The sequence below is a fragment of the Pinus tabuliformis genome, chromosome Q (genome assembly GCF_031772625.1).
Source record: "Pinus tabuliformis cultivar Carrire ecotype Pingquan chromosome Q, CPIR1, whole genome shotgun sequence".
In the NCBI taxonomy this organism is placed as follows: Eukaryota; Viridiplantae; Streptophyta; class Pinopsida; order Pinales; family Pinaceae; genus Pinus; species Pinus tabuliformis.
In genome coordinates, this window is record NC_142296.1 from 207,315,137 (window position 1) to 207,336,138 (window position 21,002).

The window sequence follows — 21,002 nt, forward strand, 5'->3', positions numbered from 1 at the left end:
ATCAGTTGATGCATGCATGCACTCAATTAGTGTACTCCAGATAACTAAAGATTCCCTCATCAGAGACTCATGCATGTCTATTCTGAGAAAGACCCAGTTGAGCTAAATTTCAAGGACAGTGTACTATCAGTTGTATGTGTTTTCCCATAAAGGAAACTCATGCATGGAGTCAAGGCAAGGTTCCTTCAGGATTGCGCAGTTCTGATAGTGTGTTAGAGTAGTGTGTGAGAGCAGTGTTACACTGGGTGAAGGAGATCATCCCAGAGGTAACTGCGCAAGGAAATAGGAGCTTGGAGGGCAGAGAAGAAGGCTTGTGAGAAGCTTTGATTGCCTATGAGGATCCAAGAGGATTGCACTGAGAGTTGGCTAGCTGTGAGAGCTAAGGCTTTGTATAATTCTGATGTATTTCCACGTTGTATAATAATACAGATAGTGGGGTTTTTAGCTGAGGCTTTCCCCTGAGTATTTTATGTGTTTCATGTGGATTGATTCTTCTTCTTTTGGTTATATTTGTTCAACTCGATCTTGCTCAATCTTTAAGCTTTCGCAAATTGATAGTAGAAGTAGATTATAGTATTTTTCTTTGGTATATTGCATTATCAGGTTAATCTACAGTCATATTTCTACATGGTATCGGAGCTAGATTTGTAGAAATTTCTACATGGTATCAAAGCTAGCTAATATATAGAGAAATTTATACATGGTATCAGAGCTAGCTAATCTATAGAGAAATTTCTACATGGTATCGGAGCCAAGTTTATCAAAGCAATGAACAGTATACAGAGAAGAGAATTTGAAGTTTGAAGTTTGGGGTTGCAGGTGCAAATCGAATTCTTATCATACTTCAAGGTTGGCTAATGGCATTCTATGGCTTGAGACTCAAGTATGCCTTGGTAGGCAGCTCGAATTACATAGCATGGAAAGATTGCATGGAGGTTGTATTAGAAGAAACGACCTAAAGGATTTCATTGATTAAGAAATCCCAAAGCTAGCTTCAACTAATGCACAAGATTTGGTTGAGTGGAAGAAGTGTGTGGCGAGGGTGAGATGGATCATCCTTAAGGGAGTTCAAGACCATATTGTCTCGAGTCCCCATGGGAAGGATACTCCATATTCAATGTGGAATACATTGAAGGACCTCTACCAGAACAGTAGCGACCAAAAGAAATTGGCGCTCAAGGATAAGCTTCTAAGAATCAAGATGGAGAACGAAGATACTATTTCCACATATCTTAACAAGCTCACCACTTGCAGATATGAGCTTGCTAGTGTGGTAATAACTACTATCGATGATGATATGGTGAGCCTCGCTCTCCTTGGCCTTCCAAAGAGCTGGAATAGCTACCAAGACTTTGTGAATGGAAGGGAGAAACTGCCAAATTGGGAACAACTATGGTCGGATCTCATGCAGGAGGAGATCGGGAGGAGCACACGAGATGGTTCTTCATCCAAGGATGATGATGAAGAAAATTTAGCCTTAGCGAGTAAGGCAAGGAAAGGGAAGGGGAAGGATTCCCATTCCAAATCGAATTCTTCTCATGGAGAGAAGAATGTTGACAAGTCTAAAGTGAGATGCTTTAATTGTCACGAGATGGGTCATTATGTGACTAATTTCCCATCGAAGAAGTCCAAGAAGGGATCCTCGGAAGGATCAGAAGGTGAGGCATTAGCCTCTCAGTTCGAAATGGACTTTACTCTCATCGCGTGCATGGTGTCATCGATGATGGGTTGTGGTTGGTATCTTGAAAGTGGAGCCTCATTCCACATGACTGGCGATAAAAGTTTATTCAGTACCTTGGAGGAGAAAGACCTCAAGATGCGCATAGAGATGGGTGACGATGAAAGGTATAGTGTTTCAGGAGTGGGCACAGTTGCTTTTCAGAGGGAGCATGGAGCTCCTATCACCTTGACAGATGTGAAGTATGTGTCTGGACTGAAGAAGAACTTGGTATCAGTCGCGATGTTGGAGGACAAAGGCTACGATGTTGTCTTTAGTAAAGGAAAGGCGTTCCTTAGACACATCACCATGAGACAGGTGAAACAAATCGGTTCATGAGTCAAGAACCTGTATGCTCTTGAGGTTCAAGATGCATGAAAAGCCTTGAGGAGCAAGGAAAATGTTAAAGACTTGGTGGTTGAGAGGGAGAGTGAATTACCTCTCAACATTCTGCCCCAGAAGAAGTCTTAGACAATTGTGGAGGAGCCACAATTGGAGAAGTGGGCATAGGGATCACATGCAGCCATACCTCCAAGTGTGAGGTGGGGCAATATGAAGTGATAGTCTCAAATAAGGCTGAAATTGGGCAAGGTCCATTGAGAGGTTTTATCTCATGGATCGTACCTTGCTACAAGAGCCCAAAGTACATAGTAGCGGGAGGAATCACTGGGATTGATGCAGTCAGACATCAAAGTGACAGAGGCTAGAGCAGTCAGATACTAAAGAGCATAGAGAAGGATTGAAAATAGTGTAGAAAGGTTGAGTCAGCAGAAGCGCAGAGTTTTCAGTTGACAGAGGCAATAGCAGTCAGAGACTTTGATGACAGACGCATCATACTTATTCAGCTTGAATGTTTTTTTTGTTTCTAGAGTTGATGGAGCAACAACACTTGAGAGAAGTGTTTCATGCAGAACATTCCAAAGGTTCACGATCGGGATCGAGTTGAATTCCTTTCTTGTTGAGAGGGAGTGTTGAAAATAGCAACAAGAAATGATAAAAACAGAATCCAGGAATTCCAATTTAAATTAATCCTTGAATTAAAATTCGAATTTAGTCACACCAGCTGCTTGGAAATAATTAATTAATTCATTTTGGATTAATTAGTTGAAGAAATTCAAGTTAGAAGTCTTTCTGAAGTCATGCAAGAGTTATCCCTTAAATTAAGAAGATTATCCCTTTCTTAAGGAGATGAGTTTGAGTTATATTTGAGTTGTAATTAGTTAGCTCAGTTTACTGAGTTAAGTCCAGTTAAATTAGTTCCAAATTGTTTGAGGAACTAGTTGTGAGTTATCAATTAGTTGATGCATGCATGCACTCAACTAGTGTACTCCAAATAACTAAAGATTCCCTCATCAAAAACTCATGCATATCTATTCTGAGAAAGACCTAGTTGAGCTAAATGTCAGGGACAGTGTACTATCAGTTGCATGTGTTTTCCTATAAAGGAAACTCATGCATGCAGTCAAGTCAAGGTTCCTTGAGGATTGTGTAGTTCTGGCAGTGTGTTAGAGCAGTGTGTGAGATCAGTGTTACACTGGGTGAAGGAGATCATCCCAGAGGTAACTGCGTAAGGAAATAGGAGCTTGGAGGGTAGAGAAGAAGGCTTGTGAGAAGATTTTATTGTCTGTGAGCATCCAGGAGGATTGTACTGAGAGCTGGCTAGATGTGAGAGCTAAGGCTTTGTATAATTCTGATGTATTTCCACCTTGTATGATAATACAGATAGTGGGGTTTTTAGCTGAGGCTTTCCGCTGAGTATTTTTTGTGTTTCATGTGCATTGATTCTTCTTCTTCTGGTTATATGTGTTCAACTCGATCTTGCTCAATCCTTAAGCTTTCACAAATTGATAGTAAAAGTAGATTATAGTATTTTTCTTTGGTATATTGCATTATCGAGTTAATCTACAGTCAGATTTTCTACATGGTCTTAGAGCAAGATTTGTAGAGAATTTGCAGAATTTCTACAATGGTGGTATTGCAATTTCGCTTGTCTAGAGAGCGTGTTTAGTTAGAAAGCGTCTAACAAGCTAGTTTTTTTGTCGTGAGGTTGTTTTTTCCTTCCATACTCCACAAAAGCACTAGACTGTGGGTGATATCCATACATTTCCCAGACTTATTCTTGGTATATTATAGCTCTTTATCTCTAGGGATGTCAACATTTGCAACGCTCGAGGGAGGAAAATTGTGTTGTTTCTTAGTTTGGTTCAAGTTGTGTGGTGGCACCAGTGTCTTGTGTTTGACAATGGAAGTTTAGGTCCCTGATGTCAGTTGTATTATTGTGACCAAAACCCTCAATTGTATCCTATTTGGTTAAATTTGATTTTCTCGCATGTTGTCTCAGTAGTGCAGTCTATATTTTCTCTGGGAATTAGTGCAAGCCCTTTTTAAATGCCATTTGGTGTTTTGGTGAGTGTGGAGCCTTGTAATCCCTATACCCCCTTCCACTATGTCATTTTATATAAGATCCTTCTTAATTTATCCCTTGTTTGGAACTAGTTATCAGTCTAAGTGTTGTAGGGATTAATGCACGGGTGGTTGTGGAAGGAAAACCCCTCTAGGGTCTCTCAAGACCCAAGGAAGATGAAATTAGATGACCTGCAACTGCTAAAAGACACACGCACATATCCATGTTAATCTAGAATCGACAAAGTAAAATAAAAGAGTTACCTCTTAATCTCTAGATTAGTTCCATCAGAAATCTCAATGTGACAAAGGGAGAACAACTGTGCCCGCTCCTATAACAAAACCTGCAGATAGACAAGACAAGAAGTAACCTTCAAAACATATAAACCTTGACGATTAAAAACATTAACATACAAGAGAATATAAAACTAACATGCATCTAAGAGGACTATCAATCTCAAAATCGCATCAACATATACAAAAAAGAAGTCTCAACATCATCAAGTAGACAGAACAGGAGCAGATCTATATTATTTGATGAGAGAAGAATGATTACAACCATGGTTTCTTAATCAAGTCTTCCCTTAACTCCTTGGCTCCTTTCCCTCTCTCTCTCTCAACTCTTCGACAACATAACAATACTAATATTAATATCTCTATCTTTGTTACAATGACCAAGCCTCTGATTTATAGATTAGGAGAGCCTCTCTCCTTGCCAATTTCTCCATGAGTTCCAATGAGGCAAAATCTTGGTTGTTGCCTCGCTTTATTTTTGTTTCCTTTCCCTTATAGATTTGTTAGGATTAACAGTGTCCTTAGTTGGGACTGAGGCAGATGTTTCCCACTTTTTGAGCTAACATTTGAGTGAAAAGCGAAGTGTCAGTCAACCAACTTGCACATTGACCTCCAAAATCCCAAAAATATCTAGTAATGCTTCCCTTTAGGCAAAATAGAGCGTTAACCTAGGGACTAACACTCCTTTTTTAGTCATGGGAAATGCTATAACACCCTCTGTGTGTTTTTGGGGTGTGTTACCCTAGAAAATGGGCCTACAACTTAGTGTTTTTCTTCTACTCAAAGTTTCCTTCTCCTCTAAGCTGATGAGGAGGTCATTTTGTGTATAACTTTAAGTCATGCTTTGTGTGGAAATTTCCCTATTCTTTAGAGTCCATTATCTTTCTTTGAATTTTGTTCCAGGCTATTAGTTTGGAACCTCTCACCTCCATGCCTTGTAAGCACATGCAAGTTAGAAGGGGCACAAAATATTGCTAAGAATGGGCCCACAAAGGTCATACATGCATGCGTCATTGGTTGGAGGATTTTGTGGGATAATATCGGCACATGATGCCAGGTACTATCCAATACGATTTCTTTTGGGATGAGGGCGAAACCTCGATGCACAAAACACCCCTCTCAAATATGAAGGTCTTGGTGGAATGCGGAGACTGGATTCTAGACACAGGGCACACCTGGGGTAATTTCTACTAGTACATGAAAACTATTGACCTTTATTGGTAGATGAAATTCTTATTAGGGTGTATGCTTGTGGATCGACATGAAGGCCAAGAATATATCCTTATTTCCTTGGAGTGCTTACATTGACATCTTAGAGTCTTAGAATGAATAATGGATAAAAGAAAGTAGGATCTTCACATACCTCCTATGGTAGGAAAATCTCCTGAATACCTAAAGGAGCTCATCCAGGTTGCAGTCTCATATTTGTCCCCTTGAACTTAGATGTATCATGCTAATTTTTTGTTTCCTATGCTATATATACTACTAGATAGATCATCTTAGCCCAGTGATTTAGTTATATTTTGAATTTTGTGATCTCCTTTACTTTTTAGATATCACTGTCCTCTCTATGAATAATATTTTCTAGATTTGACCTGGTCTCCCTAGAGAGGGACTAGAATGATTGTTCATACTCTTGAAGTAAACTCTTGTTTTTTGAAGGCAATAAAATTTACCCTACAAAACAAAATAATATATATATATATATATATATATATATATAGAGAGAGAGAGAGAGAGAGAGAGAGAGAGAGAGAGATTCTTTATAATTCAAGATATGAGGTAGATATGGTATTCCTTCAATGGTTAATATGGAGTTGACATGTAACATTTGAAAAATATTAATAACAAAAATAATTGTGTGTTCATGTGTAGAGAGAGAGGGGAGGCTTCTACTTTTGAATATGAGAGGGCATTTATTAATATTTTAATGGTATATATATTATATAAAGAAAGTGAAAAGAAAATGTTTCTTATAGTTGAGACATTTTATTAGTGTTTTACTCAAATCAACTTATAGATCTATCTGAACTATAAATTCTTTATTTTCACTTGCTTTATATAATATATGTATAGTTGACATTGAAATATTTTAATTATGATTTAGATTATCCACATTAAAATGTTAATACATGCCCCGACATATTACGAAGTAGAAAACATCTCTCTCTCTCTCTCTCTCTCTCTCTCTCTCTCTCTCTCTCTCTCCACACACACACACATTGAATTACTTTTGTTATTAATATTTTTTAAATGTTAGATGTGTGTCCATTTAATTGTCTTTATATATATATATATATATATATATATATATATATATATATATATATATAGATATAGATATAGATATATTTCAACACCATATTAAACGTTGAAGGAATTACAAATCCTATGCATATTAAAATATTTGATTTATAACCTACATTAAATTATGTTATTTAATATGGACATTGAAATATTTTATATGTGGTTTACGCTAAAATAATTTTTTAGTTATTCATATATTTTTCTTTCAAGTATTACATGTCAGCTAAACATAGAATGAATTAAACATTATGTAATATCATTAATATTATTTTTACAAGTCATCTATCAACTCCATATTGAGTAGCTAAGGAATTACATAACTCCCTCATACTAAAAAGTAAATTAATTTTTATTTTCATTTCAATTACTTTATCTCTCTATATAAGGATGATATAAAATTAAGGTGGAAATTGAAGATTTTCTTTATAGACTACATTGATATTTTTTTGCTATTACTATTTTTTAATGTGTTAATGTAAGTGTTATTTTATTATTTTTGAATGTAATGTATGTGACATCTCTCACATATTGGGTTGTAGAGTTACTTTTGGTGAAACTAATTTAAATTTAAAAAATTTAATAAATTAAAATTAAATTTTGTTAGAAATTAAACCACATATCAATGGAACAAATAAAATATTGCGGAAACACAAACACAAAAAAGCATAAAACAAGATAGACATAGATATATGTGGTTCAATCTATTTGGGCTACATCCACAAAGAAACAACCAGTCCTTCCTTTTATATTATCCAAGAAAATGAAGAGATATAACCTACATCAAATGCGTTATGATTTCTTCTTCTCTCTCACACTAACTCCTCTCTATTTCTCACATAGAATAATAATACACAGTCACAATACAATTCCCTCATATAAACCAAGGGTTTCCTTTAAGGTAAAAAAACCCTAAATTAACATAACTTCTACCGTCATATCCTCCCCCTAATGATCGACCAAGATTCACTATGAAATTACAATATTTTACAAGGAAAATTTTCATCTATTTTTTTCTTCAAGGGCGTTGCCCTCGAACACCCTCCAGGAGTGATAGGTGGTTTTTGCCACCCCCATGGACCCCCATGGCAGCAATAGTGGGGGGGGAAGTGCCCCCACACCCCCTGTCATGAACTGGGATCTAACCATGGATGAAACAAAAACCTCTAAACAATTAGGAAGATAATCAAGCTCCACACCCAACAATCTCCCACTTGAAGGCTGATTATATCAACTCCGTCACTTATTCACTTGTTGGAAAATTCTTCCACTTGGACCTAGTCATTTATCATCTTCACCACAATACCTAAAGACCAATTGAAACTTAGCAAAGATGCAGTTTCTCCCTAGTTACAACCTTTGTTAACATATTTGTAGGATTTTGGCTAGTGTCTATATTTTCAAGTTTCAATTGTCCATCTTCTAAAACTGACCGTATGAAATGGTATTTGAGTTGTATATGTTTAGTCTTGGAATGAAATGTTGAGTTTTTTGCAAGATGAATAACACTTTGGTTATCACTGTATAATCTTCCAATCTCCTACTTCTTTCCCAATTCATCCATAAACCTTTGTAACTAAATTATTTCGTTACTAGCCTTTGTAGAAGAAACTTACTCCACTTCCATTGTTGAAAGTGAAATGATGTTTATCATTTTTGAAACCCAACTTACTATTGTTCTACTTATAGTAAACACATACTCTGTGGTTCTCCTCTTGTTATCTCTATCACCTACCACATTTGCATCGAAATATCACTATAGAACAATGTTTGAACCTCCTAAACATAATGCTTGATTTGTGGTGCCTCTTAAATACTTGAGAATCCACTTCACTGTCATCCAATTCTCTTTTCCTAGATTGCTCATATACATGTGCACAACTCCCACTGGATGTGCAATATCAGGCCTTGTACACATCATTACATACATTAAGGTTTCAATTGTTATGTGTATGGAACTTTAGACATATAATCCATCTCTTCTTGGGTCTTGGGACACATCTCCTTTGTTTGAAATGGCTAGCCAAAGGTGTACTAACTAGTTTTGCATTCTGCATGTTAAATCTTTCCAACACCTTTTCAATGTACTCACTTTGAGACAATGTTAATTTGTGATTTTTCTTGTCTCTAGTTATTCTCGTACCAAGGATTTGCTTTGAAGCACCCAAATCCTTCATTGAAAGTGAATTAGCCAATTTTCCTTTGAGGACATTTATTTCCTACATTTGAGACCCTAAAACAAGCATGTCATCTACATACAATAGCACTATAATATAGTTGCTATAATTTTGTTTCTTAAGATAAACACAGTGGTCAAAGTGACATCTAATATAACCTTGTTCAAACATAAACCTGTCAAATTTTAGATACCCTGCCTTGGAGCCTATTTTAATTCATACAAGCTCTTATTCAACTTGCACACTAATTTCTCCTTCCCTTTGAACTCATACCCTTGTGGTTGTTGCATATAGATCTCTTCCTCCAAATCCCCATCAAGAAAGTTTGTCTTTACATCTAACTGTTAAATATGGAAATCTTTTTCTATTGTTAGACTTAAAACAGTTCTGATTAAAGTCATTCTAACAATAGGAGAAAATATTTCATTAAAGTATATCCCTTTCTTTTGTCCAAACCCCTTTACCACAAGTCTAGCCTTATACCATTTTTTCCTCCATCTTCTTCCTTCAACCTATGAACCCATTTATTGTACAATGTTGTTTTACCTATAGACAACCTGACTAAGTCCCAAGTCCAGTTATGCACCAAGGAGTCCATCTCTTCTTTCATGGTTTTCTCCCACTTCTTCCTAGTTTCTACCTACATTACTTCGTCTTATCCTTCTAGTTCACTAGAATCAGTAAACAACACCTAATATAATGAAGGAGAATATCGTTCAGGACGTTTACTTAACCTAGTATATCTTCTAATAGCACTAGAAGGAGTTTGAGGTGCCTAATATTGTTTTTTTTTCTATTGTTTTTGTTGTTGTTTACCATTATGATTTCCTATCACCTTTGAATTTACTTTGTCTATGATCTCATCAAGCACTGAGTATTTTGAGTTTTATTTTTCATGTTTCTTTCCCTGCAATTGATCTTTGTACAAGACCCTTTCATTGAATACCACATCTCTACTCCTAATGATTTTATGGTTTTCATAATCATATAAGCGATAACCAAAATCATTAACACCATATCCAATGAATGTATGTTTTTTTTTTCCTCAAGATTTGTTCAGTTTTCTTTATTAATGTGGATAAATGCTTGACAACTGAAAGTCTTTAGAAATGAGTATTTTACATTGTTACCTGTCCATGCCTCCTCTGGAATACCACCATCCAACGAACTTGAATTCCCTCTGTTTATTAGATAAACAATAGTATCTACAACATCTTCCCAAAATTGCACTAGTAACCTTGCATGTAATCTCATACACTTTGCACGCTCCATGCTTGCCCTCTTCATCCTTTTTGACACACCATTTTATTGTGGTCTTCTTAGAAATAAATTATCTCTATGAATTCCATGGTCTGAAGAGTAATTATCAAACTCCTTGTTGTAATATTCACCTCCATTATTTGATCTGAGACACTTCAACTTCTTTCCTGTCTCATTCTCAACCAAAGGTTTCCATTTCTTAAAAGTATCAAAGACATCAGATTTATTTTGAATATAATAAAACCAAATTTTCCTAGTTGCATCATCAATAAAAGAAACATAATAGTGAGGGCCACTGAGAGATGATACCTAAGTAGGTCCCCATACATTTGTATGCAGAAGACCTAAATTTTCACTCTTCTTTTCTTTCCCAGCTTTGAGAAATTTGACTCTTTTTTGTTTTCCATAAACATAATTCTCACAGAAATCCAAATCAACATGCTTCAAACATGGCAACAAATTTATTGAGCGAAGATTTTGCACCTCCTTCTCACTCATGTGCCCAAAGAATATGATGCCACAATGTTGTATCTACTCATGTGGAGGTTAAAGCATTAGAGGAATTAGAAATTCCATTGCATAAATAGAATGTACCAACCTTTTTTCTTTTTTCTATTACCAAGGCACCTTTAGTGACCTTCTAGGTTTTCTCTGTAAATGTAGTTATACAACCTTCACCTCCCAACTACCCTGTTGAAATTAGATTTTTATTTAGGTATGGAAATTTCCTTACCTCCTTCAATATCCATTGGTTTCCATTATGTTGCTTTATAAAAAAACTTATCCATTCCAATGATTTTACAAGGTTTATCATCACCCAAATGAACCTATCCAAAATCTCCTTGAACATAGTCATGAAAATGTTTCCCATTAGGTGTGGCATGGAATGAAGCCCCTGAATCTACCACCTAGGCATCAATAATATTTTCTAATGAAAGAATCAAAGCATCTTGCAACAAATAACCTGTTACATTTTCTTCATGATTGTTCTCTTATTGTCTATCTCCTTATTTTCCCTTTCGAGATTTATAGTCTTTCTTTAAGTGTCATTTCTTCCCACATTTCCAACACACTATTCTCGATTTGGATTTTTATCTTCCTTTCCTTGAATTATTGTGATGTCCTGGGCTCTTTCCTCTCTCTAGTTTTCTTCCCCTAGACTTTGTAGTCAAAGCATTACCAGTTGTCTCACTTGAGCCTTTATGTCTCATTTCCTCACTAAGGATAGCACTAATAACATCATCAAACTTTAAATTACTAGATCCAAAGACAAAGTTACTAGCATCCACGACTAAGCCATTCCAACTTTCTTGCAATAAGCACAAAAACAATAGAACCCTAACTTCATCATCAAAATTTACCCCTACAAAACTTAACTGGCTAGTAACCATGTTAAATTCATTTAAATGATTAGCAACAAATCCACCTTCTGACATATTCATATTAAACAAATTCTTCAAAAGAAATACCTTGTTTGAGGTTGAGGGTCTTCATATAGGTTGGCAAATGCCTTTATTAGACCCATTTTTGTTGTTTCCTTTGAAATGTTGAAAGCCACTAACCCTGCTAGGAAATTGTATTATTCCTAGTGTCTTCCTGTTGAGAATCTCCCATTCTTCATTCATCATACTTGTCAGCTTCTTTGCTTTTATGCTCAATGGTAAGTAAATATCTTTCTGATACAAATAATCCTCTATTTGTATCTTCCATAGCTGGCAGTTTTGGGCAATAGATTTCTCAACCCTAAACCCCGCCATCTTCTACCATTGATTCCACTCAATCCACGAACCCTTCTTTCTTGCAAGTTTATCAGTAAAATAGACCTTTGATACTAATACTATTTATTAGAAATTAAATAACAGAGAAATGGAACACATAAAATATTGTGAAAACACAAACACAGAAAAGAATAAAACAAGAGAGACACAAATATATATGGTTCACCCAATTTGGGCTACGTCCATGGAGAAACAACCAATCCTTACTTTTATATTATCCAACAAAATAAAGAGATATAACATACAACAAATCTGTTGTAATTTCCTCTTCTCTCTCACATAGTCTCCTCTCTCTTTCTCGCACAGAATAATAATACATAATTATGATACAATTCCCCCATATAAACCGAGGGTTGCCTTCTAGGGAAAAAAATCCTAAATTAACATAACTTCTATCGTCAGATCTTCCGCCTAATGAACGACCCATATTGACTATGAATTTAAATATTTTACAAGGAAATTTTTCATCTAACAATTTCTTTGGGGGCACTGCCCTCGAACCCCCACCAGGGGTGGGCTAGGTGGTTTCTGCCACCCCACCCCTGGAACCCCCTGACAACAATAGTGGGGAGACAAGCCCACCAATAACCCCGTGTCAGGAACTAGGATCTAATCACAACCAAAACAACTACCTTTGAACAATTAGGAAGATAATCACGCTCCGCACCCAACAAATTTAATTATCGTTATTGTTATCATTATTATCTATTTTAAAATTTTGTAATTAAATCATTTCAATAAATATAAATAGATTGAAGCAAAAGTTTTAAATAATTTTGATGAGATAACCTTATAGCATATCTCTTAAAATATATATTGATATACAAAAATAAATTTGAATAGTTTTTATTTAATTTATTTGTTGGAAACATTCAAATAGATTGGATCTAATGGTGAAAAGAAAGAAGATTTTCATCATTGGGAAAATTTCAACTGTCATGAGGGTTTCTTACCCTGGAGGCCATGGGGATACCTTGAGGTAGTGGTTAAATGTGTGGTTGCACCTAGAGATAAGTATTAATAGTCTCATGACCCATACACATATAAGTGGGTTAAATCCTACCCCAACGCCCTACCCCCTTCCATTATGTCATCCTGTCTGAGAACCTTCTTGAATTATCCTTTTTCTGGAACTGGTTATCAGTCTAAGTCATACTTTTTTGGAATTCACCTTCTCTTCATAGTCTATCATCTTTCTCTGACTTCTAATCCAGACTATTAGTCCAATACATCTCACCTCCATGCCTTGTCAATGCATGCAGGTTTAAAGGGGTGCAACACATTACCAAGAATGGGCCCAAAAGGGGGATTAGTGCATGCATCTTTGGTTTGAGTATTTTGATGGTCGATATCGAGACGTGATGCTTGATCTAGGAAGAAATTTCTTGGGTTGAGGGAGAAGCCTCCATGCACATAGCTCCCCTCTGAGATATGATGGTCTCATGAGAATGGGTAGATTAGATTCCAGAAACATGGCACAGTAGGGGTCATTTCAACCTGTACATGCAAAGTATTGACCTTTATGCCAAAATTTCAAAGTACCTCTACTTGGTCTCGTCCTTTTGAAACTTATTCCATACAAGTGGGGAAAACCACAACAATAATGGAATATTGTCAAATGGATTGACAATCAGTAGGTATTATCTCACTAATGGAACTATCATGGATAACTTGACAATTAATTGCCTCATAAGTGAATCAACGCTCCATTTTTAGAATTTAAAATGAAGGTTAAAGGACATATTTTCTAACTTCTATTGTTGTCATGTTTGTTTGGTAGTTTTTTAGTCAAAATTTCCTAGGATTTCAACTTGATTTCATCCCTTTGAAGCTCATACAACTTAGTATGGTCAGGATCTTATGTAAGCAGCAATCAGTAGCACCACTAACTTACCGTGCATGGTCACAAAATATAGGTTGTTAGCCTTCCTTTCACAAAATTATCAAATCTAACTATTGTTGGAAAACTATTTCTCATTCCAAAGCCCATATTTCTTAGTTTCTTTTCCACAATGTTAGTTCATCTTTATGGTTATCCTCTAGGAGAGAACCCAAGATTGTACATAGAAATCTACTACCCTCAACACTAGTTCCATTGAATCCACTTAGCTAAGGTTATTCATCAGATGACATTATTAGAATCTATTTTGGATAATCCTATAGATTAAAGTGCGACTTCTTGTAGTAAGATAAAATACATGTAGGTTGTTTAACTTTGGATCCCATTTAAGTTTTACTATTTTTAATTTTTTAAAACTAATTTTCACATTTTAGTGTATTGTTCATGGTGGATGGACTGTATTTATTTATTCATCGGATTTATTTGGAGGCACACTAGCTACACTTAAGAAATTGGATCATTCTCTCTAATGAATTGTGTTTTTGATTTTGATAATATGAATACCTTGTATCTTATCTCTAATGTTCCCACTAACACTACATGTGAGGTTTTTCTTGAAGGCTATTGGCAAGGTTTTACCAGCTCTCAATGGAAAATTGACCAGAATGGTCATCCAAGTATCCACACTATATGTTTTAGTTGTTTATTTGAATGTTATACTTGAGAAGTTTGTGACTTATAATGAAATTAAGGTGGCCATCAAGTAAGTAGTTCCTCTTATCCCCTAAGAGGAGGAGGGATATAAACAATCTCTGACAAGAATAAGGCTTAAGCTTTTCTATTTAATTATAACTATATATGGCATGTTTCATTATATAGGGAAGAATCTGGAGGAAATTTGAAATTCATTATTAGTTGCATGGATGACACTATGGTATCTACAAATTTCGTTAGGGGCGGTCAGTATGTTCCAAATCTGTCTATATCCTATTTGTTGCTTTTCAACTCCTTTTATGCATTAGTTGTGATATTGATTGTAACTTGTTTATTATTGTAGGTCAAGCATATTTGATGCACATGCACGGATAGCCCCAAGTGAAAATTTTGTGGAATTAGTGTCATGGTATGACAATGAATGGGTCTACATGTGAGAGTTAAACCTTATACATATTTCAAGTATGTGAAATAGATTTCATAATTTTTAACAATATTACTACAATGTTTGCGATATTAATTTAATCCCTTTGATTCTCTGTTTTGCAGTTCATGAGTGGTATATCTGATTGATTCTTTGTTTTGCAGCTCATGAGTGGTAGATCTGATTGTACACATGGTCGGTACTTAATAATTCATAATAGTTTTCCTAGTCCATGTCTTTGATTCTTCTTTTGATAGATTATATGGATTTTAGTGATTATGTTTCGCAGAGTATGATCTTCATTTAAATAAAAATAAATAACTTGCATAAATGAAAGTAATAAAAATGGTGTTCACTACTCTTAGTTGCATTAGATCTTTTCTATTTTTATCTTTTATTAAAATGAGAATTTTCTACATTGTATTTATTTCGAGTTCTTCCTTGATTGAATGTGATCTCTTATTTCCATTAGTTGTCTTGATTTTGTGTATTGTTATGTCTGTCAAAGTAATTGTGTATATGTGCATGTTCTCATGGATAATTCAAATTTTAGATAGCAGGAGGACAATCCAAACTACGTTCGAAACCCCTTTTTTTAATCATATGGCTGCACCCAACACTAAATCGGGAAAAAATCAATGTTGCGGGCTCACAAAGTTTTAGGATTAGATTTTTTCCTTTTTTGGGTAAACTAGGGTTAGGATTTGTTGAGGTCTACATGACGTTTCCATTATACCATTTATCTTCTTTGTATCAGATTCATTCTCTGTTGAACTTTTGTTAGCGAAAAATTTAAAGTGGTGAAGAATCAGGGTTCATCCTAAGTTGCCAACAAAGGAGGTCGTCATAGTCTATCTTTTCACTGAAATTTTCACTACCTTTCTGCGAAGGATCATATCACCCGAGGTGAGCCAGAACCATTAGAATAGATAAGGGATCTAAATCATTATTGTTATTTCATATCTATCATGATATTTCTTAACACATTAATCGTTTCATTACCCACGTAGCTATAATAAAGCCAAGACATGTATTCATAAAATAATAATCAGAGACATTATCGTACTCGAACATAACATAATTTTTTTAAGAACAAACCATACAATCATTGAATTATCTAACACCAGATATCATAGAAATCCCTCTTCTTTATTAATAATGCCAAACCTTTACATCATAGATCAACCAATCTTGTAGGATGTTATCACATCAGCCATTACATTAGACTTTACAAAATAAGGACCAAAACTCGTACAGAAATGCAGAGTGTCGCTAACAACTACTAGCAACAAATGAAAAGCATATCGATCTGAAGCTATGTATATGGAAGACTACACAATTTGTCCCTCTATGTATTCTTTTATAGACTCGCTCACTTGTTCTAGTATTCACGGAGGTTGCCTGATCCTTCCTTTGATTTAATCCTCTTTGACGAAATCCTGGTACCATTCCCTTTTTCTTGTTGATTCTTTCAAAATTAATCCCCGCTTTCTTGTTTCCATGAGCACAATTCCATTTTTTTTCTGTTGCACAGGTCCTAATGTTTAATTCTCTACCACATTTGGGTTTCTGGTAACCTGTTTTCGAAGGAATGTTCCCTTTATCCTCTGCAACTGATGTTTTCTATCTTTTCTTCAAAAATGAAGGACCAACAGGCCTCGACCAGAATCTATTGACTCACCCTCAAGTCAGTGCGTCAGTGATGCATCTGGTTATTGATTTTCTTGTGCTTCATTGCATGCAATTATTTCTCCTTCAAATGAAGGACACAACTCTAGTATTGCCTTTAACACATCTTCTTTGAAACTGGTATAATCAGTAACAACAAAATTCCAAGTGTCTAAGAGAGAAGATACTTGACCTATAAATTGTGGAGTGGTCTCGGTAGTAAGTTTAGTGGGTTGAGATTAGAGGATATCCTGAAATTGTCCATTGGTATCCATATTGAGGACATACAAAGTGAAAAAGTGACGTTGCACAACTGGATGAAGATCATGAAGTACCCTCTTGGTGGCCTGCGAGGCATCCTCTATCTGGTTAATTTGGGCATCTTGTGCATCTACATGTGCCAAGAGTTCTTTTTGTTGTGTCAAATCAAAAGTGCTCATATCTTGTGCAAATCATTATTTGACATTCTCCTAGAGCAGATAAATAGGTTGATTCTTCTTGGAAAGAATGCCATTCCAGTCAAAGACCTAGTTAAAAATAACCTGAGAAACATGCATAAAATATGGGAGAGTCTGTTTTATTGTCGATCCAACAGTGATCTGTTGAGAAATCTTCTCGTGGTATTGGGTGGAGTGATCCATAACTATCTGAGAAATTCTACTAACAGTATCCTGCAACTTTGTATTCTATGTAACTAATTTTAGACAAGCTGCTTCAACAAACTCACAACATTTGACAGGGGAATAGGTGGCAAGGTCATAAGGTTGTTGATCAAAAAATACGGTAATAGTTAGCCACATAGATTGAAATTTGGCACTCATATTGGATAATTATTAATTTAATTGGGCTTTATCTGTTTGTATTTTATCACACCCACTTGTAAATATCATGATCTTCTATTGATGCTAATCACATGTGATTGAAAGGTCTATACAACGTGACTTCATCTAAATGAGGTAGCCTTCAAGATGCATGGAAAAGGCACGAATAAATTAGAAATGCTATGGGCTAGGCCATGCATGGAGCACAACTTTTTTGAGGGTTCCAGACAATGGTAACCTAGCTTGTAGTGGTTAGCCACTAGCAACTGATTTTTTAGACTGGCCCTAGGGAGAATATTCCCACTCCTGGCATGCTCCTTGAAAATATCTTGGCGAATCATAAACATAATGCCCGTTGGGAGAAAAGGAAAGGTTTAATGATGTTTTGGAGCGAGGGAAAGGACTTGCTGATAGTGCCCAGGTTCACTAATGAAGGTAGCAACCTACTTAGCAGAGAGATGTGAATTGGGTGGGGATGAGGGGATGGTTTCTGCAGGGACAATTGACTCATAAAATGGTGGAAATGGAGGTGGAGTAGTGACAACAGATGGAAGTGAAATTATGGAAGTGACAACAATTAGGTCGGTATCCATTTCAATAGTTTCATCGAAACCCATTTTAGAAATGGGTCGAGCATAAATAGTTTCTTTTGAAGTTTTTAGCGAGGAATTAGGGACAGAATGTGGGGAAGTGGGTTTCTCTTCAGTGATAGGCACAACAGGCTTAGGGGTAGTTGCGGAAACGTCATCAGTAAGATCTATGAGGCTAGACGAGGTTGAGATGTGGTTTTTATGGGTTGGGAAATGGGAAACTAAGGTGGGGGTGGTAGATAGAGGTAGAGTAAAAGTAACATTGGGTGGTGCAATAGAGATAGGGTAAATAGAATGAATAGTTGTATCTTGATGGAGTAAAGAACCTACCTCCATCTAGGTCATGTGTGTTGAATAAATTTTTCCCTGCACCTTCTTTAGGAGAAAATGGAGGTCATCTTTTATATCAATAGAACACTTGTGAGATGAAGATGGGACATCCTCAATAGAGTCCTTTGGCTTTATAATATCAAAACAATAAAGGAATTGACCATCTTGTTTCATAGCAATTATCCCGAGACATGAAATAAGCTTGCTATGAAATTCATTCTTGTTAAGGTAGAATGGAAGCTTGTGCATGGATAAAGTTGTCTAGTTGACAATGAGCGGTCAAATGTAAGCATTGTTGGGATTAATATTGAACCAAATTTGATGAGCGTAGTGGTCCAGTAGGGGAAGGGGTACTCTGGAGACATTGTGGGTGATGATGACCATTTTTTTGTACTAGTGCCCAAAGGAAAGATCATTAAAGTTGTGATTCATTGGATATTCAATGCTACGCCATTGGGCATAAGCAATGAGCCTCAATATTGCAACAAGAATGCTGCAACTCCCAAGGCTACCAACATAAATTATCAACTTGAGGTTCGTACAAACGTAAGAGGTGTCAACACTAAATGTGTAGCATGAAATCTATCCTTCTTTCATTGATCTGATGTGATGAAGTGAATATCATGAAATAAAACACTAACCTAATTTTAGAATGTAAAATTTTCATTGAAAATGAAACCTAGTATATGGAATGGAAATAGTAGTGCTTGAAACAGAAACCCTAGCTTACAAATAAATAATTTAAACTAATCTAACATTCATGAAGGAAAGGGAATGTAATCAATCGCTTCATTCCAGAGAGGTTAGATCCATTAACAGAGTTCATTAGATACTTCATTTGGTAATGAAGGAAATCATTATTGTGCTATCCAATTCATAAATCCATCCATTAACCCAAATTGTTGAGATGTGCTACAGGGGTAAAAAGGCAAGCCCTCAGTGGTTTTTGGTCTTCCTCAATCATGGATTTAGAGCTTTGGGTCATTATTTAATCCTAAGAGATGAAAACCAATATTTTGGAGAAGATACAATCAAGTTTACACGTGATACAGGACTGCTACAGGAGTGAGATACCTTGTTGAATTCCCAAGTAAATCAAATTAAAATAAGATGGGAATTTTTTTTCACTAAGTGGGATTACCTAGGACTCTATTCCAAGTGGAATAACCCCAAAATACTCTTGTTAACATGTGTTCAAAAATAGCAGAAAATTACTACTCTAAAAACTGGAAATTCAAGAACTAGTCATCTAGTTAACCTACCAAATGTCTAAACTAATCAAGTGATAATTCTATGGGGTAAATTGTGTTATTAAATTGAATTTTTTTATGACCCAATACAAGTGGAATCAACTCAAATTAATCTCATTAACATATTCTAAAAAATAGCATATAATTACTACTATTTTACTAGAAGGAACTTCCAGAAATTCTAGATTTTGAACTAGTAAACCAATCCAAGTAGCTCAATAATGAATATGAATTTTCAAAGTTGTTATAATAATGAATCATGCATTTGTATCAGTAATAAACTTAAAAAAAACTCACTTCAAGCATTTAACCAATATGACATACACCAAAATAAGCATGAATAGTAAATGCATAAATAAGAGATGCAAGTGAAAAAGACATTCAAAGGAAATAAATAAATTATACAAGAGGGATTTGAGGCTCCTTGGATGGCTAATCCCAAGGAAATTCAGATTCTTATAAAGGAAAAGAATCTTTAGAAGCTAAAATGGCACCAAACTTCATTATTTGAATCAATCCACGTACATACCTACTAGAAATGAAAGTGGAGCTACTAAATAAGACGTTTTCTCCACAAGAAGACTATGAAATACATGACCCTAGAGGAAAATTTGAATTGGTACTTATACAAAGTGATGAGGAAGAATTATCCTTGAAAGGATGTAGCTTTCCCCTCCAAAATCCCTCAAAAAGTGGATCTGGTTCCCAACGCTAGGAATCTTCATTAAATGACAGGGAACACATTCCTAGATTTTCTCAATCAACGGAGTTCTAGAATTTGTCAATATTTTCAAGATATTTTGTTCATTTATTATCTAATCTTGGTCCATCTTATAGAAGGGAGAAAGTCCCTATATTATCTCATTTAGAATTTACTCAATATTCTGTAAAAATAAATAATATTAGGCACATAATATGCAATTATCTCTAAACTTTCCTAAGAACATATTAAAGCTAAAAAAACATTATTAAGTGTAGAAGGAGAGATTTAATATAGATTTTATGTGCCTAAGAAAGGTTATATGGGCCTTAATTTTTGTCTAATTTGGAGGCCCGTCATAGCCCCCTAATGAAGTTGTTTCTCATCCCCTTAGTAACCTATCCATCTTCTTGCCCTGTTGTTCTTCTTTTGTGCCTCAGATGACTTTTTTGATGTCCCACACTGATGTGGATGTAGCTTCCTCTACAATTTTTTTCTTCCCGTAGCTAATTTGTTCTTCCTGTAGCAATGATGTTCCTTCTTGTAGCAACTTTGTTCTTCCTGTAGAAGTTATGTTCCTTCCTGTAGCACACAACCCAAATCTTGTAAAAACTAATCTTTTCACGCCAAGAGGTGGTGGGTCCACCTTTTATTTTTATTTTTGTTTTTTATTATTTCTTTTTTCTTTTTTTTTTCATTGCATGAAAAATAAACTCAGAGTGCTTTTTGTTA